Raw genomic sequence first — 26315 nt, forward strand, 5'->3', positions numbered from 1 at the left:
TTTTACTTATAATTTCGATTAAATTTGTTCGGTAAAGTTTCATTGTGTGCCTTTCTATTTAGATATATATTTTTATAAGTTCGTTCTATTTTTCAAATGAGAAATAAGGCCTTCTATTTTTCAAATGAGAAATAAGGCCCACGTGATATTTTTGTAATTAAAAAGTTGATTTTAGGATTATTTTTTAATAAAATTCAGTAACTATGAGTTTGTTAACGAAATGGGTTGTAGGATCACAATGGGCTCGTTATCAGATTAAGAAGTAAAAAGAGACAATCTGAAGTCAAAGATTGTTAGATGAACTCCAGTAATTATCAGGTATTCTCGTGGAGTTAGAGAGGTTGTTTTTGAAAAATTCTTAGCTCAAGTGCAACAATTTGAGGTATAAAAAAGAAGAAGTAGTGAAAACATAACAACTTATAAGAGAAGCTGTGTAAAGCCTATAAAAAGAATTACCAACAACTAAATAACAATGTGTACAAATTCAAGCATGTGCCTGTAACCACAACAATGGTATTGTTCCCTTTTTTTTTGTTCTAATTCTTTCAATGCTCTTATATTGTAACACTATTACCGTTTGTTTCACTTTGTTTTTGTAATTTGGTGATTGTTTTCCCCGTTATCATCTACAGTCCCTTAATATTAAAAATTCAAATAAGAATATGGACTGCATGCACACTATCAGAAGTAGTCCCGCTGCCTTCCAAGGTACGGTTAATGGTCTCTCTGCTCCATCCCAAGTATGCTAAGGATGGCTAAAAGCTGCGTTTAAGGACTTAAAACAATACACAAAACCAGCATGCACATTAGCAACTTAAACTACCAGCATTCATGCAAAGGAAGTTATCTACTTCTAGAAAAATAAATTCAGGCATTATTATTAAGCAAACGCAGGTATAAATGCATTCTTTCTAAGTCGCGTTCTGTCTCTTTGACAATTATCATTCATCCAGGTATAAATGGATTCAGAAATCAGCTGAACAGGTTTCCCATGGCAATTGCTAATATTACAGGTTCAGTGAGCTATCAACTCAAAATCTTCTTTTCTTTAATCCGCAGAGCCATCAAATTCTTATTCATGCCTCCGTCTACGATTACCACCTTCTTGCTCTTTGACGTTTCTTCTTTGCCTAGGTCCTTCATGCCTCTCATTATATTTCCTTCTTCATGAGTGATAGGTGCACGAAGATACTGTTATTCTTATAGTAACCTGTATTTATAAGGTTAATAAACAGAAACAGAAACAAGATGAAGCAGAAAAAACATAAAATACAAGAAGTAATCCGAGTCCACAGAATCTACTGTGTGTCCTTAAGAAATTTAATCCCCTCACTGTACCCAAGGTTATGGATTAATTTCTCCCAAGATAAAACGGATTAAACCTGTTAAAGAAATAGCGGTACCTCAAATTTCTTTAACTTTAGCGAACTTCAGAACAGCAACAAGTCACACAGACTTAGTTGATCGACACTTTGATTTTATTTGAGAGAAAAATAAATGCAGAGAAGGAAAATTTTCAGTGTTTGAAAAATCAAAAATTGACTTCCTTTTATAGCCATTTTCAGCAAGAAACGTGTCTGTTCAGAGAAATTTGTTCAGACCTGTTATTCCAGAAAGTTGTGTCTTTTGGAAAAAATAACAACTTTTCGGAAAAATGTGTCTATTAGGAAAATAACATCTTTTTGGAAAGTAACGACTTTTCGGAAAGGGTAACAATTTTTTGGAATGTTACCGTTACCCGCAAATTTATAAGAGATAATATTAACAGGATTTATTTGATTTAACAAAAACTGATTAAATAAATTTTGTCCAAAAAATTTATCAATCAAATCACTTGCCAAAGCCGAAGCCGAAGCCGAAGCCGAAGCCGAGCGAGCGACGACGACGACGGCGCGAGGGGGCATCTTCTTTTTAGCTCTTTAAGAAGTAATGGAAGTGTTTCCTTATATAAGGACAACAATTTCCCTTTCTTTTGCCGATATGGAAGAAATGACTTTTCATTTGCACTTTGCAAATGACTTTTCATTTTCCCTCCAAAATAGTTCCCTCACTTTTCATATTCTCTCTTTTCTTTTCCCATTCACACTTGCTAAACCCCAACAATCCCCCACATGAATGAGGAAGGCTATTGTTAAAACATATTCATGAAAAAACTTGTGTATCTTGTAGGTAAAGGTTAATCGCATCTGGATAAGTAGGTTTCCCTTTAAACTTTCCGTAGTGAACATATATCGGATATACTCGGTCAATCGGTAGATTTGATATCTTTGAACCGTCGAACTTTGGTGTATACCTAGACAACATATGTCACACAATCAACCCTTAAACTGTTCTTAGTTCTCATAGTTTTGTTCGTTTCAGCCATGAACACACCTTGGATAGTAAGTGTTTAAACAATTGGCCTTACCGGATTCTCCTTGAAACGGCTTACACTTCACACTTACATAGGTGATTTCTAAATGTGTTATCCCATAGATACACCATTTGATATTCCCTATATCAAACTTAGAAACCATTAAAAAGTCCTTATGTCTTTATCCTGGTTACTAAACATTGTCTCATCATGAGAATGAACCATAGAATAATAATTTTTCTTGACAATGTTGAACCGTCATCAATGACTTTGTTTTATCTCCTTGAACCTAGATCTTGGGATCTCCAGTCTTCTAGGTAGAGTTACCGCCACGATGACTTGTTCTCGGCCATGGTCCCATTCCCGTCGATGATTTCTCAACTCCCTCTCTATTTAGGCCTTTTGTAAGTGGATCCGACACATTATCTTTTGACTTCACATAGTCAATTGTGCTAATTCCACTAGAGAGTAGTTGTCTCACAGAGTTATGTCTTCGTCTTATGTGACGAGACTTGCCGTTATACATGATGCTTCCAGCCCTTCCTATTGCAGCTTGACTATCACAGTGTATGCATATAGGGGCTATTGGTTTGGGCCAAAATCAAATATCTTCTAAGAAATTCCGTAGCCATTCAGCTTCTTCACCTGCCTTATCTAAAGCAATGAATTCAGACTCCATTGTAGAGCGAGCTACACATGTTTGTTTAGATGATTTCCAAGATATTGCTCCTCCACCAATAGTAAAAACGTATCCACTTGTGGATTTTGTCTCAGTTGACCCAGTAATCCAATTTGCATCACTATATCCTTCAAGAACGGCTGGATATTTGTTGTTATGTAAAGCATAGTTTTGAGTGTCATCTAAGTATCCCAAAACTCTCTTCATTGCCAACCAATGACTTTGATTAGGGTTACTTGTGTATCGACTCAGTTTACTGATAGTGCAAGCTATGTATGGTCGTGTACAATTCATGACATACATTAAGCTACCCAATACGCTAGCATAGTCCAATTGAGACTGACTTTCACCTTTATTCTTTGCAAGATGAAGGTTTACATCAATTGGAGTCTTTGCCCTTTTAAAATTCAAAAATTTGAATTTTTCAAGTATCTTTTGAATATAATGAGTTTGAGACAATGCTAGACCGTTAGGAGTTTTAAGAATTTTAATTCCTAATATCACATCAGCAACTCCTAAGTCTTTCATATCAAACTTACTAGCGAGCATACGCTTTGTAGCTTTTATATTAGCAATGTCTTTGCTCATTATTAGCATGTCATCTACATATAGGCACAAAATAACTTCCTAATTTGGAGTATCTTTAATGTAAACACATTTATCACATTCATTGATCTTAAATCCATTTGACAACATGGTTTGATCAAACTTTGCATGCCATTGTTTGGTGCTTGTTTTAGTCCATAAAGTGACTTAACAAGTTTGCACACTTTCTTTTCTTTACCAGGAACTACAAAACCCTCAGGCTGTTCTATGTAAATTTCCTCTTCAAGCTCTCCATTTAAGAAGGCTGTTTTCACATCCATTTGATGAATTTCAAGACCGTATACTGCAGCTAGTGCAATTAACATCCGAATTGATGTAATCCTAGTCACTGGCGAGTATGTGTCAAAATAATCAAGACCTTCTTTTTGTCTAAAACCTTTGACAACAAGTCTTGCTTTATATTTGTCAATAGTTCCATCGTCTTTCATCTTCCTTTTAAAGATCCATTTTGAACCCAAGGGTTTGTTCCCTGGAGGAAGATCAACCAACTCCCAAGTATGATTGCTTAAGATTGATTCAATTTCACTATTAACAGCCTCCTTCCAAGAGGTTGAGTCGCTAGACAACATTGCTTCCTTGAATGTTTGAGGCTCACTTTCAAGAAGAAATGTTACAAAATCTGATCCAAATGAAGTAGATGTCTTTTGACGTTTACTGCGTCTTGGACTTTCTTCATTATGTTCATTCTTTTTTGGTTCTTCTCTGGGTTGTTTAGATCCCCCACTAGATGACTCAAGTCTAGTTTTATACGGATAGATATGTTCAAAAATTTCAGCACTATCTGATTCCATTACTGTATTATCATGAATATCTGGATGTTCGGACTGATGAACCAAAAATCAACATGCCTTACTGTTTGTGGCATATCCAATGAATACACAATCCACAGTCTTAGGCCCTATTTTTACCCTCTTAGGTATAGGAACTTGGACTTTGGCTAGACACCCCCACACTTTGAAATATTTCAAATTGGGTTTTCTACCTTTCCATTTCTCATATGGAATTACATTTGTCTTTGAGTGAGGCACTCTGTTAAGTATCTGATTTGCTGTAAGGATAGCTTCCCCCCACAAGTTCTGTGGTAAACCTGAACTTATAAGTAATGCATTCATCATTTCTTTTAAAGTTCGGTTTTTTCTTTCTGCAATTCCATTAGACTGAGGAGTGTAGGGAGCAGTAGTTTGATGGATTATTCCATTTTCTAAACATATTTCTGCAAATGGAGATTCATATTCTCCACCTCTATCACTTCTGATCATTTTGATCTTTTTATCTAACTTATTTTCAACTTCAGTTTTATATTGCCTAAATGCATCTATTGCTTCATCCTTACTATTTAGCAAATAGACATAACAATATCTAGTGCAATCGTCAATAAAAGTTATGAAACACTTTTTCCCACCACGTGATGGTGTTGACTTCATGTCACAAATATCAGTGTGAATCAATTCTAAAGGATTTGAATTCCTTTCAACAGATTTATAAGAATGCTTAGCATACTTAGATTCAACACAAATTTGACATTTTGATTTATTGCACTCAAATTTTGGCAAAATATTTAAGTTAATCAGTTTTCGCAAGGTTTTGTTATTAGTGTGTCCCAAACGTTCATGCCATAAACATTTAGACTCAAGCAAGTAAGAAGAAGCAAAATCTTTATTCATATCAACTGCAATTACATTGAGTTTGAAAAGGTCATCACTAAGGTAGCCTTTTCCTACATACATATCATTTTTGCTTACTACTACTTTATCAGAAACAAATACACATTTAAATCCATTCTTGGTCAGAACTGGAATTGAAACTAAATTCTTTCTCAATTCTGGAACATATGAGACCCTATTCAAAGTCACCACCTTGCCTGATGTCATCTTTAATAGGACTTTGCCAGTTCCTTCCACCTTTGCAACAGCGGAGTTTGCCATAAACAATTTTTCATCTGTAAGTGCTGGAGTATATGATGAAAATAATTCTTTGTTGGCACAAACATGGCATGAGGCACCAGAATCTATCCACCATTCTCTTGGATTTCCAACCAAGTTACATTCTGAAAGCATTGCACAGAGATCGTCCATTTCTCCTTTGGATTCAGCCAAGTTTGCTTGATCCTTCTTTTTCTTGTCCTTCTTAGGACCCCGGCATTCATTAGCCCTATGACCATGTTTACCACAATTAAAGCAGTTTCCATTGAATTTCTTCTTAGGAGGATTGCTTTTTGGACCAGATGCTTTCTTTCTTTTCTTTAATTTTGTGGGATCTTCTTCAACAAAATTTACTCCAGATATTGCTGAATTACCACGTGACCTCTTTTCTGCAGCCTTATTATCCTCTTCGATTCTCAACCTTACTATGAGATCTTCAACAGTCATCTCCTTGCGTTTGTGTTTCAAGTAGTTTTTAAAGTCCTTCCACAATGGAGGTAACTTTTCAATAATTGCAGCCACTTGAAAAGCATCATTCACAATCAATCCTACATTAAAGGTTATGTGAGTATTAAGGGAAAACTTAATATTTCTAACATAGGCATTAAATAAATTTATACCTTCAGCAAGGAGATCATGGATTATGACCTGCAATTCTTGAACTTGGGTGACGACAGTCTTACTGTCTATCATCTTATAGTCCAGAAATTTTGCCACAATGAATTTCTTCATTCCGGCATCTTCTGTTTTGTACTTCTTTTCTAAAGCATCCCAGAGTTCTTTTGAGGTTTTGGCATTGCTGTACACATTGTACAGATCATCTTGCAGACCACTCAAAATATAATTTTTACACAAAAAATCTGAGTGTGTCCATGCTTCTGTTACCAAGAATCGTTCATCAGCCGGAGTTTCATCTGACATAACAGGAACATTCTCATTAATGAACTTCTGCAGACTCAATGTAGTGACATAGAAGAACATCTTTTACTGCCATCTCTTAAAGTCGACTCTAGAAAACTTTGCAGGTTTCTCAGTCGGCGCTAAGGCAGCATTTGAACGATTATGTGCAACCGTTGTTGTTGCAGCACTTACTGTTCCAGCATTTGTTTGACTTGAATTAGTCTTTTTTTTTCTGTCACAAATGGCAGATAAGTTAAGTATTTGAAATACTAACAGTAAAGAACAAATATTTACACAAACTGTTTCTGATTTAACGATAAAGTTTTTATGTTCTTTTAATCGTTAATAGAATGAATTTTAAAAATTCAAGCAGAGTAGAAAACCATAAAGGTTTTAATCTCCAGAAACCTCAAATACAGAAACTGTTAAATTTCTTAAGATTGTTATTCTTACAATAACTTGTATTTATANTTCAGAAATAAGATGAAGCAGAAAAAACATAAAATACAAGAAGTAATCCGAGTCCACAGAATCTACTGTGTGTCCTTAAGAAATTTAATCCCCTCACTGTACCCAAGGTTATGGGTTAATTTCTCCCAAGATAAAACGGATTAAACCTGTTAAAAAAATAGCGGTACCTCAAATTTCTTTAACTTCAGCGAACTTCAGAACAACAACAAGTCACACAGACTCAGCCGATCGACACTTTGATTTTATTTGAGAGAAAAATAAATGCAGAGAAGGAAAATTTTCAGTGTTTAAAAAATCAAAAATTGACTTCCTTTTATAGCCATTTTCAGCAAGAAACGTGTATGTTCAGAGAAATCTGTTCAGACCCGTTTATTCCAGAAAGTTGTGTCTTTTGGAAAAAATAATAACTTTTCGGAAAAATGTGTCTGTTAGGAAAATAATGACTTTTCCGAAAGTAACGACTTTTCGGAAAGGGTAACAACTTTTCAGAATGTTACCGTTACCCGCAAATTTATAAGAGATAATATTAACAGGATTTATTTGATTTAACAAAAACTGATTAAATAAATTTTGTCCAAAAAATTTATGAATCAATCACATCCAAAGCCGAAGCCGAGCGAGCGACGACGACGGCGCGAGGGGGCATCTTCTTCTTAGTTCAATAAGAAGTAATGAAAGTGTTTCCTTATATAAGGACAACAATTTCCCTTTCTTTTGCCGATATGGGAGAAATGACTTTTCATTTTCCCTCCAAAATAGTTCCCTCACTTTTTATATTCTCTCTTTTCTTTTCCCATTCACACTTGCTAAACCCCAACAGATACAACCTCTTCTTTTAAGGAAGAAGAGAGGAAGAGTTACTAGGCTGCCTGGCAACAACTCCAGGCTGCAAATACATGATGAAATAGAGTAATCATATATTATTATAAGTGGGAAGATTTTAAGTTTAAAGTTAGATTGTGAAAATGCCTTTCACCAATTTTTTAAATTAAAAAATCTTTTACTAATTTTTAAAATTAAATCAAAGTTTCAAAGTTTCATTGTTCCCCTCCCCGTAAACTCTTCTGTTTTCCTCTCCCCAAAAGGGACAAGAGAGAAAAGAGAGGCTCTGAATATTGCAACAAAATGGAAGAGTAGTTGAAGAAGTAGCATCACATGAGAAGAAGCCAAGGCTTCTCATCTCTCTACAAGCTGTGTTTGCAAAACTCTATTAGCGGATTTTATTTTTTAAGTTGCGTCAAAAACTCACTTAATTTTTAATTCATATCTAAATTATTGGAACTATGAGAAACACGTCTAAACTATCACGCTTTAATTTGCGAAACACACCTAATTTTTTTTTTATTCATACCTAAATTATGGCTGCATCAAAGTAGGGTATTTGGCACTTTTGTCATTGTTTAGTTTATCTTGATCCAAACTCATTTCAGCTCAAATTACATTCGGAAAAGCTAGTGTTACACCCATTTATTAATCAATTATTTCAATCGGTTCAAATTCAGCTAAACCCAACTAGTTGACACTCCTACTTGCAACCGCATTTCAACAGAAACTTCAAGCCCAAAATTGTTTTACAAAATCTCTATGAAATAAAATTTCATAAATGAGTATAGTATATTACAATATCACATAACACAGCAGTACAATCCTTCGGATCTAGGGATGCCAATGGAACGGCGTGGGTTGAGGTTTTACCCACAAATTTTGTAACCTGCCTCATTCCACCTAGCATTTTTTTCATTTTCAACCCGCCCCGCCTAACAAATTAATTTTTTTTTTTAAATTTGTATAGTCTTCTACGTATATACTGTTGGGAAAGACAAGGCACTAACAAAGAATGTCTGACAGGATAACAGCGGAAGAATACCCAAGTCTATACTTTCCCTTTTCGATTTGAACCAAGAGAAGACAAACAACCACAAGCAATATGATATTAAGGCAGCAAGTAATTCAACCAAACAAATATAACAAGACAATAATAAACCAATCACACAAGACACCAAGATTTACGTGGAAAACCCTTCGATGTGAAGAGTAAAAAACCACGGGACCAAAAACTCCACTATAATCACCAAGAGTTACAATATTGTTCTCCAAAATTGGCCACAAAACAAGTGCCAAACAACGAGCAACAACAAAATAAGATTGCACCAAATCTAGAGAATTAAAGGAGCAAAATCACCAATTTCGCAGCTACTGTTCACGACAGCAAAACTGAAGCTGCAGGCCACCAAATCCAACTCTGTCAGTTCCTAATCAAAGATTGAGATGAAGATAATATGCTGTCCAAAAATCAGCTCAATCGGACAAGAAACGAAGCGGGAATCGCAATTTGAAGTTGGCTGTTAGGGCTGAATTTTGACTGCGAAAACTGCTCTCTTTCTCTCTTTTTGGCTGCTGAAAAAACTCTCTGTGTATATGAAAATAAGACCTAAATAGGCTTATATTTGCCTCATAAGAATGGGCCTATGGGCAAAAATGGGTTGGTCCAAATTGGGCTTTTATTTATCCACATAGGAAGGGAAAAAGGCCCATAACCCAACAATTCTCCCCCTCACGACTATGTGGAGGAGACCGCCATCCCGGCGACCATGCAACAATCTTCAAACTTCCCTCTTGGCAAAGCTTTAGTCATCATATCGGAACCATTGTCATTTGTATGAATCTTTTCAAGCTCAAGCAACTTAGAATCCAACACATCTCGAATCCAATGGTATCTCACATCAATGTGTTTAGACCGACCATGGAACGTAGAATTCTTGCCAAGATGTATAGCACTTTGACTGTCACAATAAAGCACATACCTCTCTTGAGCACAACCAAGTTCCCCCAAGAATCTCTTCATCCAAAGCAATTCTTTACAAGCTTCAACGACAGCAATAAGCTCAGCTTCTGTAGTAGATAGAGCAACACATTTTTGCAACCTAGATTGCCAAGACACAGCTCCCCCTGCAAAAGTAACCAAGTACCCTGAAGTAGACTTGCGAGTATCAACATCACCAGCCATGTCTGAATCAGTATAACCACAAAGAATAGGCTTCCCTGTACCAAAACACAAACTCAGACTAGAAGTGCCACAGAGATATCTCATAACCCACTTCACAGCATTCCAATGTTCTCTTCCCGGATTAGAAAGAAAACGGCTAACAACTCCAACAGCGTGAGCAATATCCGGTCTTGTACAAACCATCGCATACATCAAACTACCAACAGCTGAAGCATAAGGAACTTTCTTCATATCTTCCTTCTCATCATCACTAGAAGGACACTGTTTCGTGCTCAATTTGAAGTGCATAGCTAAAGGTGTACTGACAACCTTAGCTTTGTCCATGCTGAATCTGCGAAGTACTTTCTGAATGTACTTCTCTTGTGATAATACCAATTTCTTGGCCTTTCTATCACGGACAATCTGCATGCCAAGAATCTGCCTTGCTGGTCCTAAGTCTTTCATAGCAAAAGACTTACTCAACTCTTGCTTCAACTTCTGAATCCTGCAAGTATTATGACCAACAACAAGCATGTCATCAACATAAAGCAACACAATAATAAAGTCACCATCAGAGAACTTTTGCACAAAAACACAATGGTCTGAAGAAGTCTTCTTGAAGCCCTGCTGACTCATAAAAGAACCAAACTTCCTGTACCACTGCCTGGGAGCTTGTTTCAAACCATACAAGCTCTTCTTCAATTTGCAAACATAATTCTCTTTACCCTTGACTTCAAAACCTTCCGGTTGCTCCATATAAATTTCTTCATCTAAGTCACCATGGAGGAAAGCAGTTTTAACATCCATTTGCTCAACCTCTAAATCTAGACTTGCAGCCAAGCCTAGAACCACACGAATGGATGACATCTTCACAACTGGAGAGAATATCTCATCAAAATCAACTCCCCTTTTCTGATTAAATCCCTTGACAACTAATCTAGCTTTGTACCGTGGAACTGGATTACCATCTTCATGTTTCACCCGAAAAACCCACCTGTTTTTCAAAGCTTTTCTGTCTTTAGGTAACTTAACCAAATCAAAGGTATGATTATCATGCAAGGATTTAATCTCATCTTCCATAGCATCAAACCACCTTTCTTTTTCTTCACTTTCCATGGCCTCATCAAGACTCTCAGGTTCTCCCCCGTCAGTCAAGAGTACATACTCATTGGGAGAATAACGAGATGAAGGAATTCTCTCTCTACTAGATCGTCTGAGAGAACTCTCTGGAGCATCTATAATTGGTTGTTGGACAACCACATCATCTTGCACTGGAGCATCAACAACATCATGCCGGTCATTCTGAACATGATCACCATCTTCATTATCAACTTGATTTTCATCATTATGAAGATTTTCTTCCGGTGCAATAGTCAAAGGAACTGGATCAACATCAACTAAGCTCTCACTACTCTGAAAATCAGCCTTGTCAGCTTTGTCAAAATCTTCAATTGTTTGGTCTTCAAAGAACACAACATCACGGCTTCTAACAAGTTTCTTCTCAACAGGATCATAGAAACGATAGCCAAATTCATCTTGACCATAACCAATGAAGATACACTGCCTAGTTTTAACATCCAACTTTGACCTTTCATCCTTAGGAACATGTACAAAGGCTTTACACCCAAAGACTCTAAGATGATCATAAGAAACATTCTTACCAGTCCAAACTCTGTCAGGGACATCACCATCTAAAGCAACAGCAGGAGATAAATTGATAACATAAGCAGCAGTATTAAGTGCTTCTGCCCAAAAGGAATCTGACAGCTTAGCATCTGAAAGCATACATCTAACCCTCTCAACTAGAGTTCTGTTCATCCTCTCTGCTAAACCATTTAACTGAGGAGTCTTTGGAGGAGTTTTCTGATGCCTAATACCCTGCTCTCTGCAATATCTATCAAAAGGACCAATATACTCACCACCATTATCTGAGCGGATGCATTTCAATGTCTTCCCTGTTTGTCTTTCAACCAAGGCCTGAAAACTCTTGAACACATCAAGTACTTGATCCTTGGACTTCAAAGGAAATACCCAGAGTTTGCGAGAATGATCATCAATAAAAGTCACAAAGTAAAGTGCACCACCATGAGATCTTACCTTAAAAGGACCACACAAATCAGAATGTACCAACTCCAGCAAATCAAGCTTTCTTGAAGGCGGATGACTCTGAAAAGAAACTCTTTTCTGTTTACCGGCTAAGCAATGAACACATTTCTTCAACTTTGCTTGTTTCACTCCAGAAAGCAAATTTTTCTTAGCCAAACTATCAATCCCCTTCTCGCTCATATGACTCAGCCTTCTATGCCATAACTCTGATGAAGTATCATTCTCCACCAAATTTACTGAGTCTCTGGACATGGAGCCCTGAAATACATACAAGTTAGACAACTTGTCACCACGGGCCACAACCATCAAACCTCTAGTAAGCTTCCACTGGCCAACACCAAGTGTATTAACATAACCCTCATCATCAAGATATCCCACAGAAATCAAATTCAAGCGAACATCTGGAGCATGCTTGACATTATTGAGAACTAGTTTGGAACCATTGTTACTTTCCAAACAAACTGTCCCAATGCCAATAACTTCAACTTCATGATTATTGCCCATTTTCAACGTTCCAAAATTACCTGGAGTATAAGAAGAAAATAATTCCTTCTTTGGCGTGACATGAGAAGTAGCACCAGAATCCACAAACCAGCTAGACTCATCACGAACAAGATTAATGGCATTTGCATCACAAGAAACAAGAAGATCATCATTAGCAACAACAGCAACACGATTTTCATTATCGCCTTCTCTCTTTTGTTGTCTCATATCTCTCTTGTGCTTGTAACAATATTTCATGATATGCCCATTCTTGTGGCAATAGTCACATGTAATATTCTTGTATTTAGACTTTGACTTGCTTCTACTTTTACCTCTATCATTCTGACCTCTGGACTTGTTTCTCCCCCTATCTTCAGTAACCAAAACATCGGAGTGTGAAGCTGAAGAAGATGAGGCTTGAGATCTTCTTCTCATTTCTTCATTCAAGACACCACTCTTAGTATATTCCATGGTTACAACACCACTGGGAGCAGAATTAGTCAAAGAAACTCGAAGAGTTTCCCAAGAGTCTGGCAGAGTATTAAGAAGCCAAAGTCCCTGTATCTCATCATCAAACTTTACACCCATTCCGGACAGCTGGTCAAGAACACCCTGAAAATCATTAATATGATCAGAAATAGGAGTGCCCTCTTTATACCTGATATTCATTAATTGTTTCAATAGGAACAACTTGTTGTTGCCAGTCTTCGAAGCATAAAGTGTCTCGAGCTTGTCCCACAAACTTTTGGCATGTGTCTCATTCACAATATGATTTCTAACATTATCTTCAACCCATTGTCTAATATAGCCACAAACCTGCAGATGCTCAAATTCCCATTCTTCATCATTCAAAGACTGAGGCTTATTAGAAGCAAACACAGGTAAATGCATCTTCTTGACAAATAGAAGATCTTTCATCTTGCCTTTCCAAATATGATAGTTACTACCATTTAAACACACCATTTTGCTCATATTTGCCTCCATCATTCAAAACGACAATCAACAATAACCAATGCTCTGATACCACTTTGTTGGGAAAGACAAGGCACTAACAAAAATGCCTGACAGGATAACAGCGGAAGAATACCCAAGTCTATACTTTCCCTTTTCGCTTTGAACCAAGAGAAGACAAACAACCACAAGCAATATGATAGTAAGGCAGCAAGTAATTCAACCAAACAAATATAACAAGGCAATAATAAACAAATCACACAAGACACCAAGATTTACGTGGAAAACCCTTCGATGTGAAGAGTAAAAAACCACGGGACCAAAAGCTCCACTATAATCACCAAGAGTTACAATATTGTTCTCCAAAATTGGCCACAAAACAAGTGCCAAACAACGAGCAACAACAAAATAAGATTGCACCAAATCTAGAGAATTAAAGGAGCAAAATCACCAATTTCGCAGCTACTGTTCACGACAGCAAAACTGAAGCTGCAGGCCACCAAATCCAACTCTGTCAGTTCCTAATCAAAGATTGAGATGAATATAATATGCTGTCCAAAAATCAGCTCAATCGGACAAGAAACGAAGCGGGAATCGCAATTTGAAGTTGGCTGTTAGGGCTGAATTTTTGACTGCGAAAATCTGCTCTCTTTCTCTCTTTTTGGCTGCTGAAAAACTCTCTGTGTGTCTGAAAATAAGACCTAAATAGGCTTATATTTGCCTCATAAGAATGGGCCTATGGGCAAAAATGGGTTGGTCCAAATTGGGCTTTTATTTATCCACATAGGAAGGGAAAAAGACCCATAACCCAACATATACAAGTTTAATAATTTACAAGAGACTAATGTTTCTCTTTTTTATTTTCTTTTTTCTGACTATTTGAAAAATTCTTCTATATTAAAAAGAACAATATTAAACAGTAACCATCAAATCTGCTTATGATTCTATGAACTAAATCAAACAATGAATTATATATGAGATCATAACTGCATTGTTAGAAGCTATGTTATTTATTTAACTGTCGACGTACGTTAGCCCATTTTTCAACTTCCTTTTGAAAAAAATATTTTGAAGCTAGGACGAGATGCTAAAAATTACAAAAAAGAAAAAAAAAGAAGAAAAAGAAAAATTACATCTAGAGTTCTAGACTAAGAAGAAAACGTCATTATGATGGATCTTCACCATGTTCCTTTTTTATTTATTTATTTTTAAACTAGCTTTTCCTTTCCTGAAAAATTGTGATTTTTATGACAAGTTGTGATTTTTATGAAAATTGTGACTTTTACGAAAAGTTATGATTTTTACAATGAGTTGTAACTTTTATGAAATGTGGTAACATTTATGAAATGTTGTGATCTTTTCGAAGAGTTGTGAATTTTTCAAAAGAGTTGTGACATTTTCAATAAGGCACAATAAACATTTGTTCGTACTACCATTTGTTGTCTATAAATAGAGGGTTTCCTCTCACTTTAAAATAACGAAAATTCTGAATTACTTCTTCTTATTCTGCAGAATTAAATATTTGCCGTATTTTGCTCCTGTTGAGTGGCTTGTCTCACTAACACTATTATTTTTGTATCATTACGTTGGTGAAAAAAACCGTTTCATCCTGAGAGAATATATATCTTTAAAACTCAGGTACTATAGGAAGTTTCCTTAAGGAGACACTGTGATTCAATGAGATAGATCTTTTTCTTTCTATTTCATTCTATTGTTGCAGATCGTGGTACATTTTTTTTACAGTCATTAATTTATATTTATGATATTAATTGTTATTTTTGAGTATAAGTTTTAACTTTGTTGCTTATGTTAATGCAAAGTGATTGTTATTAGTACAAATTATATGATTTTTTACAGAATATAAAGGCTAACTTGTGCAGATTCACAAATAACTTTTTACAGAATACATTTCTTTTTGCAACATTCTCCAAAGAAATCTTTTCTTCTCCAAAAGATCAAGTCTAAAAATTTATATGATTTTTTGTTATTGTCATAATAATATTAATATTAATAGGAGTAAAAAGAAGAATAGAAAATTAAATGATAGAATTAAAACTAACAATTAATTACAATTGTATGATACACAATGATGACAATTCACTCGCACCAAAGTACTTTTTTGAACTTTTCTCCAACTATCCCTTACTTCTCTTTTACCCTTTTCAAGGATCCTTAATGTTTTGTTGTGCACAAGTTTAATTCCAATATACAATCATAACTATATTACATATGAAATTTGAATTTTTTAAGATTGCATTTTATGTTTAATATGCATCATGACTACATATTACTTATTGGTATATCATATGATCATGGAACCTTTGTTCTTTTATATTTATATATATATATATATATATATATATNTGAAAAGAAGAAAATTGAAAAAATATTTATTTGACTCTCTAAATAAAGACATTGTGTAACCATGCATATAGATGATAAAAATAAACTAACCATTGTGAAATTTCAAAAGCAAATTAATAAATCTGTAAAATTAAATTATGTAAATTAGGAGAAAATAGTGTTACGATTTGTAATTTTGTCTTTTCTTTTCATAAAACAAACGGTAAACTACAATTACAATTGAATTAACTCTATACTCTTAAAATAGATTTATGTAAAAATACTATAACATCCAAATACAAGAAAACTTCTATTCTAATGAATTTTAAAGAAGAATGTTCTATTCGCGCAAAGGGCGGCACATATACTAGTATTAAAAATCAAAGCAAGTATTACACAGTACGACCAATTTTCAACAGCAAATAAGAGACAGAATGAGTCCTCTTCGTTCCCTTAAACTGGCACGATTCCAGAATCAACATTTCTTGAAGGATATGTAGAGAATAGCAAAAGAAAAGTATAATTCGGGAAGCCTTCTGCTAGCCCAAGATCGGAAGATTCAACTAAAAAAGAAGAAGTTAGAAATGAGAACTTATTTAAGAAGAATACTCTTTTATTAGGTTGTTCTTGGTTTGCTTGGGTTAATTACAAATGTACAATATCATCTCATATTTATACTAACCTAAGATCATTTACTACAAAAATGTCTTCTCTATAATATCTACAAGTAAGTTCAGGTGAACTTATCTTCTGACACTTTCTCTGGAATATCGAAATATTATCTTCAAAATAATTATTCTTAGTACTACACTAGACCATTTTAGAAACTATACAAGAAAAATTTATGATATTCTAAAATTCAACTTTATCAATTTTCACAGGATAGAGCAAAGAGTATCTCTTCTTATAAGGAAGAAGAAACGAAGAAATACTAGACTTCCGAACAACAACTCCAGGCTGCAAATACATGATGAAATAGAGTAATAATAAAAAACTAAAAAAGTATTACACAGTTAGATTGATTTTCAAAGAAATTAGATCGAGACCTCTTCATTCTTGGAAACTGGCATGATTCCAGAATCAACTTAAGTTAAAGTCTTTCTTTCCATATCGAGATCAATCAAAGCACAAATACGAAAGAAGAGAAACAAAACATTCATACTCGCAAAAAAAACATGAAAGAAGTAAAACAAATATTGTATCTAACAATTCAGTACAATACAATAGCTGATGAGTAAATTAAACTAGGCTCAGATTGAGGCATAATTGATTGATTGAACATATATGTATCCGATATCAGGTAACAACAAAATCAATATTTATCACTCATCAAATCGTATATCAGGTAAAAATCCAATAACTGAGCAGAAAACAAAACTTCACCAGAAACAAAATATCAAAAACAGTCGAAATAAAAAGGAACAATTAAATGGTAGACACACACACACTCAAACACACACGCGCGCGCACACACGCAAACGCGCACACCCCCACACCCACCCACCCACACGCGCGCACACACATGCACACACGCGCACACACACGCACGCACACACACACACACGCACGCACACGCGCACACACACACAAACCCACACCCCCCACACACACACTCACACACCCACACACCCACACACACACGCAAGCACACACGCACAGTAAAAAGCGTATTAAATGAGAAAAAATGGGAGAAAAGACTTTACTTGCTAAATTTTGATTTTGATCTTTCCTTTTGGTTTTTCTGAATTTTGTTTGATTTTTCCTTTCGGTTTTTAGTATAATGTAAGATAATTCTTCTTATACATAAATCCTAGTTAGGGTTTGTAGAGAATCTTAAAATGTACTTACCAAATTTATAGGGAGAATCTTTTGACTTTCACGACTTTCTCAAAGATGCAAGTGAAACACTGTATGAAGGGAACAAGTATACAAAGCTAGAATTTTTAATAAAATTGTATCATATAAAGGTCTATTATTGATTGAGTGACAGGCAATGACCATGATACTAGATTTATTGAGAGATACATTTGAAGATGCAAAGTTACCTCCTTTTTATGCGGCCAAAAAAACAATTAGCAAACTTGGCCTTGACTACACCAATATACCAGCATGTCCAAATAATTGTATGTTAATTTGGGAAGGTGATTCTGAATTGGAAGCATGTAAGCATTGTGGTACATCTAAATGGACCTAACAAGAAAACAAGCAAGCTTCAAAGATTTTGCATTACTTTCCATTGAAACTAAGGCTGAAAAGGTTATTTATGTGTCGCAAGACTGCTGAGCATATGAGATGGCATGCTTTGGATAGTAACTCAGGTGGGCTGATGAGGCATCCTAGGGATGGTGAGGCATGGAAGACATTTAATTGAACTCACTCTGGATTTGCTTCTGATCCTCGAAACGTGCGGTTAGGCCTCGTTAGCGATGGTTTTAATCCTTTTGGAACAATGAGTACTACCTACAGTGTTTGTCCAGTCTTCTTGATTCCGTACAATCTTTCTCCTTGGATATGTATAAAGCACACCTCTTTCATCTTATCAATGATCATTCCAGGCAAGAAGATGCCTGGAAATAATATAGATGTGTACTTACAGCCTCTTGTGAAGGAATTGTGTGAGTTATAGAATGATGGTGTTGACACGTTTGACTCATCATTGAATGAAACTTTTAGAATGCATGCAGCTCTTATGTGGAAAATTAGTGACTTTCCTGGATTAGGTATCCTCTTTAGCTGGAATACACATACAGGTTTTGCTTGCCCAACTTGTAACTTTGACACAGAACCTTGTCATCTTACTCATAGTAAAAAGTGGTGTTTTATGGGTCATCGACATTTCCTGAGAAGAAATCACAGGTTCAGATTCAACCGAGTTCTCTTCAATGGACGCACAGAGCAGCAGAATCCACCAGTAAAACTATCAGGATCTGACATTTTGAGACAAATTGCGGAAGGTAAAGGAGCAAAGTTGGATGGTACAAGGAAAAGATCTAGACGAGCAACTAAACAATGGAACAAGAGAAGTATATTTTTTTAACTTTCTTATTGGCGGTCTAACTTGTTGCGTCATAATCTAGATTTTATGCATAATGAAAAGAATATATGTGACAATATCATTTATACGTTGCTCCATGATAAATCAAAATCAAAAGATAATGAAAATTCCCAAAAGGATCTAACAAAAATGGGCATAAGGCGTGATCTTTGGCTGAAGGATAATGGATCATATAACCTTGCTGTGTTTTCACTAATGATTGATAGCAAAAAGAAGGTGGACACCAAAAAGTTGTTTCTTACAACTTCAAATAATATTAAAGTACCAGATGGCTATTCAAGTAACATCTCTGAATGTGTAGATTTGGTACAAAAAAAGATTTTTGGGTTGAAAAGTCATGCTAGTCATATTATTTCAGAGCAATTTCTATCACTGGCAATTCGTAATGTATTGCATGACCATGTAGTTACCGTTCTGGTGGAATTCTGCTCATTTTTCAGAGCCATCTCTAGCAAAACCTTAAATATTTCAGAGCTAGATGTTCTTTAACAGCGCATTATAATCACACTGTGTCACTAAGATATACTATTTCCTCCATCATTTTTTAAAGTAATGGTTCATTTAGTAGAGGAAGCAAAACTCGGAGGTCCAGTGCATTACCGAAACATGTATCATGTGGAGAGGTAAAATATTAACCTTTCTAATATAAATGTGTTTGTTTTTTGGAAACAGTAACATTTCTAAATTAGAGATATTTATGTTATGATCACTTGAAATATATAGTTTGTACTCTTATTGTATCTTCTTTTTCTGGGGAATTAGGTCCTTTTAAGCCATTTGTATGAAATAAATCACAATCAGAAGGTTGTATAACTAATGGTCACATAGCTGAAGACACACTTACCTTTTGTTCTTACCATGTGGAGGATATTGAAACAAGGTTCAATAGATCTAGGTGTGTCCGTGATGATCCAAACTACATTCAACCTTCTGGAATGTCGACTATCTTCCCTAAGTTAGGTAAACCTGCATCAGCTGCAGAAAATTACCATTTAGCTCCTATGCAGAAACTACAAGCTCATTGATATGTGCTTTTGAATTGTCCGATAGTCACACCATTTGTGGAGTGAGTAACTTTAACAAACTTTATGCTTTTTTTGTCATTGTAATGTTTGCATCAGGATTATCATTCTATTTAACCTTAATTTTCTTATTTCATATAGAGAATTTATTTAGAAAACACATAAGGAGGAGTTCACGAGGAAGAAGACCTTCACCTACAGAGATAGAGAGGAAAGTTAATAAAGAATTTATAGATTTGTTCCAAAAAAAGGTAAGTAAACAAACATTTGCTACTATTTCTATTTGTTTTGAATGAGAAAATTTGATGAAGTCATTTTTTTTGAATTTAGATTATGAATCCAGACTCAATAGACACAATGTCTACTGATCTAAAGTTTTTAGCACGAGGTCTATCTGTAAATGCAAGAAGATATAAATCATATAATAATCAATGGGTCTAAATTTCGAACTTTGGCTCGAGAAGAAGGTCTGAAAACACAGAATAGTGGAGTTTTCTTAACCTCTAAAACATCATGTGTTGCAAGTAGCTCTTATGGAAATTTAAGGCAAGCGGAGGTACCATATTATGGGTAGTTAGAAGATATAATTGAGATCAATTATAATGGACAATTCAAGGTTGTTCTTTTCAAATGTAAATGGGCTGATACTACTTGAGATAGAGGATATCAAAAGGATCGTTGGAACTTTAATTGTGTTAATTTTGATAAAACGATTCACATGGGTGAACGTAAAGAACATGAGCCTTACATCGAAGCATCTCACACACAACTGGTGTTCTACATGGATGATATCGTCAATGATGACTGGAGTATTGTTGTGCATCTAAAGCCAAGAGATATGTACGATATGGGAGAAGTAATAGAAGAAGAAGTATATGAGAATGAACCATACCAAGAGCAAAAACTTGAACAATTTTTTGCTGATAGTGATGACTGTGTACAACTAGCTACAGATCATATAGTTGATGATATAGTAGATGCAAATGTTGCACTGACCTAGCAACAAATGCAATGTCTGAATGAGTTTTTTGATTACCATTAGTACTACCAGTTCTTTTTGAAGTATGTTTGGTGCTTATGTGAGATTTTCTTTAATTTGATTTGGAATAAATTTTGTCATCATTTATCATTCAATGAGGCTTTGATTAGACTAATTCAATCGAAGTTGAAATTATCTTTGTTTTTTTCTACGGAGATTTTAGTTAATTGATTTTTTGATTTGACTTTTCTATGTTGATATAATTTCTGTCATTGGATGGATATGCTTGATTAACTAGAAAAAGGTTGAAGTTTGATTGGATAAAGACTTTCTCTTAGAGATTTAACTTTTTATTCTTAGGACTTAATTTTGGAAAGATTGTGTGTACTTATTTATACAGATAATTGTAAATAAGTCGAGCTGAGTTAGTTGTGGTGTTAAACTATCTTCTCAATAAGTTCTCTGGCATGATCATCCACTACCGGCGCAGCCTCAACAGCAGGTCGCAGCAGCAGAGGGATGCAGCAGCAGCACATAGAGTTCGGCAGCAGCAGAGACCAAGGGTTGTCACAGCTCTCAGTCGCACAAGCTCACCGTTGCATAACTCTCAGCGCAGAAGTCGATTTATAAGGTAAGTTTATCTGTTTCATGGTGTTTTTATTCGTTTACTGAAAAATCCTTGCCCGTGTATAAAATAAAGCTTTGATTTCTTTGTAGAAACAACATAAAATGATATGGTTCCAGATCTAATGATACTCCTTTAAACACTGCTGTAATTGTATCTTTTCTTCTTCATCTTTTTTCATTGTAATTTTGTGAAATGGAGAGAGAGTATCATTTAGGAGAAAATGAGGATAAAATAAAAGGGGAGGTTTAGGATTATTTTTATATTATATTTTGGTTCAAATTCCTCCTAATTGTGAAAATTTTATTCCTATTTCTTTTAATTATTATTGGAATATAGAAATAGTAGGGGTGGTGATATACAGGATCAAGTGGGGTCTAATTAATCCTCACAATCACTAAAAGGAAGAGATTACTTGAAAAATATCTTTGATAGATCTATTTTATTTCATGTGACTTTTAACCAGTTGGCCATCAGAGATAAATGACATGAGAGATAGCTCACCAGCAAGAACAGATGTTTGGAAATGATTGTTAGTGTAAGTATTGGGGTGCTTGTACTTAGAAATTACCTTTGAATATAGTCTTAGAACTAACAAATATTGAGTCCAGCACTAAAATATTGAGGCCAACACTAGATGTTTCTATAGAGGAGGTAATTTTTACTTTTTAGTGTATCCAATATGTCAAGATTAAGCTTTTACAAGACTGAGTTTCTAACAATTTTGTGGAGTGGGTGTGGGGTTAAGACAACTTCATTATAAGAAAAAAAATAACAAAATGAACAAAGATTCTAATAAAAGATATACAAACAATGTGGAAAAGGAGAAACCATAAGAGTCCACCAAAGGGAAAAAGATGCAAGTGCTATGTATGAAAACTATTTGACAAGATAAAATACACATTATGTATTTCATAAACAAGAAAATCTGGTAAAATCAATTACTTCTCTAACAAGAGATCGTCTAACACAAATGAGTTGCATTCTAATTTACAAGTGATGCTTTCAAAAGTCAGAAATCTTGAATAGATGAAGGAATTAGGTGTTTACTAATTGTCAACTGTTATTAATGATCGAAATATCTCTATAATGACCACTAAACAAATTTTAAATTGTTTCTTTTCGTTCTAGACAACTGAGGAAGCTCAACATCTTAAAAAGTTGATACAAGACTATACTGCTTCTTTCATCAAAGTAGGAGATAAGGTTTGGTGCTTCTAAATTTCTAAGTTCAAGTACAATTATTTTCTATAATGTGTTTGTGTCTATCTAGTATTGATACTTAACTTTAATTGTATGATAATTTGTTTGTGTCCATCGATTCTTTGTTTCGCATAAGTACCAACATTAGTTGATCTTATTGATGACAAAATTGATTTTCATGCAAGATCAATTTATTTCCATCTAGTGTTGACACTTGGCTTTAATTTATAAATAATATATTTGTTAAACAGAAGTACAAAAACTAGTTGATCCTATTGATGACAAAATTAATTTTCTTGCAAGACCAATTTGTGTTCATCTAGTGTTCATACTAGGCTTTAATTTAGGAATAGTGTGTTTCTTAAGCATAAGTACCAACAATAGTTGATCCTATCGATGACAAAATTGATTTTCTTGCAAGATCAATTTGTGTCCATCTAGTGTTGATATTAAGCTTTAATTTAGGTTTAATACGATCCCACTATACATATCGATATACATATAGATTCACCGACTACATTTCAGCCATCCAGAGATCCTGATCTATTTGAAAATTGCTAGAATTGATATAATGTGTTTGTTAAGCATAAGTACCAACTCTAGTTGACCCTATTGATGACAAAATTGATTTTCTTGTAAGATCGATTTGTGTCCATCTAGTGTTGACACTTAGCTTTAAATTTAGAAATAATATATTTATTAAGCATAAGTGCCAACACTTGCTGATTATATTGATGACAAAATTGATTTTGTTGCACGATCAATTTGTGCTCATCTAGCGCTGATATTAACCTTTAATTTAGGAATAATGTGTTTGTTAAGCATAAGTACCAATACTAGTTTAATCCTATTGATGACAAAATTGATTTTTTTCCAAGATCAATTTGTATCCATCTAGTGTTGACAATTAGCTTTAAATTTAGTTTTGACTTTTTTAGTTGGTAGATTTTGTTGTTGGGATTAAGTCAAATTTAAAATAGTTACAGTTAAAAAATTAAGTTGTTTAAATAAGTTAAAATAATTAATATGTGGTTTAGTAGGTGAATTTAGTTGTTGGAATTAAGTCAAAACTAGTTAGACTTAAGAAGTTGTTTAAATTAGTTCAAACAAATAATGTGGTTTAGTTGTTTGAATTAATTCAAAATTACTAGGTAAAGCTAAAAAGTTGTAAGTTGTTTAAATTACTAGAAATAAATAATGTGGTTTAGTTGGTGGATTTAAGTCAAAACTAGTTAGATTTAAAAAGTTTTAAAGTTGTTTTAGTAAGGTCAAATAAACAATGTGGTTTAGTTTGTAGATTTAGTTGGTGGAATTAAGTCAAAATTAAACTAGTTAAAGTTAAAAAGTTGTTAGTTTGTTTAAATAAGTCCAAATGAATAATGTGGTGTAGCTGGTGGATTTAGTTGTTTAAATTAAGTCAAAACTAGTTAGACATAAAAAGTTGTTAAGTTGTTTAAAGAAGTTCAAATAAATAATGTGTTAGTTGGTGGGATTAAGTCAAAAATAAACTAGTTAAAGTTAAAAAGTTGTTTAAATAAATAATGTGGTTTAGTTGGTCAGTTTAGTTGTTGTAATTAAGTCAAAATTAGTTAGACTTAAAAAGATGTTAAGTTATTTAAATAAATTCAAATAAATAATGTGGTTTAGTTGGTGGATTTTTGGTGGATTTAAATGATGGAATTAAGTCAAAATTAGTTAGACCGATCAAAATTAGTTATAAAAGTGACCTCCGGAAATCTGTGTTTGTAGGTCGGTATTCACTTTTTTTTTAGTAGTGATCCATCTAATGTACTCGGTTTTTCCTTTATGAAGCTCTTCCCAACAAATCTCACTATTATGTAAGAGGTCTTGTTCTTCTAAGTAGTGGAGCTTCTCTTCCCAAACCTTAGCCTGATCAAATGCATTTCCAACAACTCCTCTAGACCAAGTACTAAGATTTTTGCTAAGCATTTTGAGTTTAGATTGAAGCCTCCACATAGGGTTACCAATGACATTAGTGTTCCATGACTGTTCAACTAGCTATATAAAAATTAGATTGATCAGCCCAAACCTGAAATATTTTGATATTTACTTGTATGTCATTGTGGCATTTTATAAGAAGAGGCATGTGATTGAAACCTGTTCCTCCGAGGTGATTAACTTGATTGCTGTGGAAAATTCGAGCCCAATCATCATTAACAAACATTCTTTCCAGCCTCTTTCAGATTCCTTTTCATGGCTTCCTATTATTACACCATGTGAATTTTGGACCAGTAAATCCTAGGTTTACGAGTTCACAAGCATCCATAGTGCATATAAGAGCTAAAATCCAAGCTATCTCTAATTCTATATGTCTTGCCACCCATTTTCTCCCTGGGATTCAGAATGACATTAAAGACACCCCCAATGCACCTAGGACCTTGAATCATATTGAGGACATTACTAAGATCTACCTAGAGCTCACCTCTTTCACATCAGGTGCATTTTGCGTAAAAATCTCTAACATACAAGTCACATTTGGAGGGACTGTAAAAGATTTTAATGGTAATTTACTGGTCAGTGTTAGCAACAATCATTGTCTTGAATATTTTCATTCCAAATAACAGAACCAAATTCGGCCATTTGTATTGGAGATGCATGCAATGTTGATATCCCAAGAATTTCATGTAATTTTTTATCATTGTCATGTTTACAAAGGATTCCATGATAATATTAAGATCAATCTTGTTAATTTGAATATGTGTTTTAAGCCTAGGGCTGCGTATCGGTCTGTTCGGTTCGGTTTTAAAGTTTATCGGGTTGTCTTATTGGTTATCGGTTTCTAGAGATGCTAAACCGTTATAGAACTATTAAGATGTTGACTTATCGGTTATTGGTTTATCGGTTATTGGGACTTAACATCCTTAATATGTATTCCCCCCTCCCCCTTCCCCCCAAAAAAAGGAACTAATCATTGATACCAAGAAGATAGATTAGTTTGTATTTCCCTTCGTAGTAGGGAGAGTAGATTTTTCATTGTTTTTCTTGTTGTCTTACCTTGTTTATATTTATTTTTCTTGGCAGGGGAGAAACCATCGTTGTTCCATTATCAAAGGCCTCATATTGAAGTTAATCTTCAGGAATTTGTATTTTGTAATGTTTATCGCTCTAGTTATTTTTATGAAATTTGATTCCTGTTATTATTTTATTAATCCTGTAATTTGATTTTAGTAGAAATTTTTTTCCTGCAAAAAACATTCTGATATTTGTTGGATATAAATTGCCACTAATTATCTTTTAAATTTATTTATTTCTATGATTAAATCGCTGATAAAAAACTTCAGCAACAAAAATATTGTGGCGGAATTAAATTGCCATTACTAGTTTTTTTTTTTTTAAAAAAAACATTCATATCATATTGTAGTGGTTGTAAATCCCCACATTGAAAAATATAAAATATATTGTGGGGGTACTATAGACCCCAACAATAATATATTTTGGAGCATTGTGATTATATTGCGGGGGTTTATAAGCTCCCACAATTTTTTTTTTAAACATTGATATCATATTATGGAGGTTTATAACTCCCACAGATGTATATTTTGAATATTGATATCATTTGTACAGGTTATAAACTTCCACTCATTATCTTTAACCCCTCCCCCCCCCCCCC

At 34.4% G+C, this 26315-nt stretch overlaps 1 long non-coding RNA gene across 1 annotated transcript; it reads left to right on the plus strand.

The window, feature by feature from the left end:
* The first annotated feature begins 21202 nt into the window (after positions 1-21202).
* On the plus strand, positions 21203-25944 carry LOC114076577. The gene is made up of 3 exons (XR_003577590.1): positions 21203-21487; positions 22613-22687; positions 25727-25944. It is a non-coding gene; the product is annotated as an uncharacterized LOC114076577 (long non-coding RNA).
* Positions 25945-26315: the final 371 nt, after the last annotated feature.

The sequence above is a fragment of the Solanum pennellii genome, chromosome 3, assembly GCF_001406875.1.
Source record: "Solanum pennellii chromosome 3, SPENNV200".
In the NCBI taxonomy this organism is placed as follows: Eukaryota; Viridiplantae; Streptophyta; class Magnoliopsida; order Solanales; family Solanaceae; genus Solanum; species Solanum pennellii.